General features: G+C 44.8%; 1 long non-coding RNA gene across 1 annotated transcript in view; it reads right to left on the minus strand.

The window, feature by feature from the left end:
* LOC109305038 overlaps positions 1–1,437 on the minus strand; it is a 212,758-nt gene continuing 211,321 nt past the window's right edge. Inside the window, exon 4 of the long non-coding RNA XR_002099545.1 lies at positions 1–223. This is a non-coding gene — a long non-coding RNA (uncharacterized LOC109305038). The remainder of the gene's footprint in view (positions 224–1,437) is intronic.

Below are 1,437 nucleotides of genomic sequence, written 5' to 3' on the forward strand. Positions count from 1 at the left end.
ATCATAGACTGAGTCCCGGGAACATCTGCATGTACCCAAAGGTATAACAATATTCAATAGGTGGAAGTTGATGCTAGACAAATTTTGACTAGAGATAAGTTGCAAGTTTTTAACAGGGAGAGTAATTAACCATTAAAACAACTTCCCCAGAATTATGGTAGATTCTGCTTTCAGTTCTTTTTTTTACATCAGATTAGATGGGTTTTCTCTAAAAGATATGCTCCTGTACAAACAGAAATTGATTCAGGGAAGTGCTTGGACAGTGTTATTATCAGAGTGGATAATGGTAATGGTTCTTTCTGACCTTGTTATCTCTTACTCTACTTAGTACACAGCATGAATTATGCTCAATTAATGAACAACTATGCAATATTTTTGTTTTGTCATTATTGGTCAGTGAGTGGCTCCTTGCTTTATTTACTGAATGCTAGCCAACCCCTCCTCTAAAGACAGTAATTTCCTCATGGGCATTTCTGTGGCACTCATCACTACAGTATCTAACAGCTTCACGAACATTATTTACCTTATCTTCACATATCCTTATAATATAAGGGTACAGTATTGTTCCAGTTTTATTCATGTGGAACTTAAGCACAGAGGGCCATATTCACAAAAGTAGTGTTAGGTGATCAAATGTTTCTTTAGGCACATTAGTCGAACCATATTGGGCATTACTGGCACTCACAAAATCTCTGTTCATCTGCCACCTAGCCTTGTAGAGCCTAATGTCCCCTGACACATACGTTTCTTCTGGTAAAGTCCCCAAGGTGCCCAAGTTTCTGCTGATGGGCATGCATACACAGAACTGCCTAAACCTTGATGTTGCCTAACAGATGGGACTCCCACCCAAGTTCCTAATAGGATTCACAATACTGGTTTTCCTGCAAGTGCTGGTTCCCAGTCCACTCCTATTTTCCCCATGATCTCCTGCTCCTTACCCCACCTGCCCTCTCTCAGTTTTAGTACACACAGGCCTGATGAAAACATTGCAAAGAAAGTTGTCTCTCAGCCCAACTAGCTCCAGGTTAGAGACAGCATACCATATTTACTCAAATCTAAGACAAACCCCCTCCCCAATCAGCATGGGGGGAAAAGCCCCTCATCTTAGATTCACCTACAAAGTGGAGGTGGGGGCAGGTAGCTGCTGTGGCTCTGACACTGGCCCTGAGCCCGGGTTGGGGCCATACGCAGACCTATAGCAGCCATCTGTCTCCCCCTCCGCTTGTCCTCTGCACTTTCTGCCCCACTTTCAGGTGCAGCTTGGCTTCAGCTCAAGCTGGATTCCCCCCCTGGCTGGGAGCACAGAGAAGCTCCCTCCTGTGCCCTCCCTCTAATCAGCAGTACTGCCGCTGCTCCATGGCCCAGCAGAGACTGAGCTTTCAAGTGCTGTGCTTCAGGGAGGGAAAAGAGCCTGAATAGCATTTGACTGTAAGGGTG

Source organism: Gavialis gangeticus, unplaced genomic scaffold, assembly GCF_001723915.1.
Source record: "Gavialis gangeticus isolate Ggan-Ray unplaced genomic scaffold, GavGan_comp1, whole genome shotgun sequence".
Lineage (NCBI taxonomy): Eukaryota > Metazoa > Chordata > Crocodylia > Gavialidae > Gavialis > Gavialis gangeticus.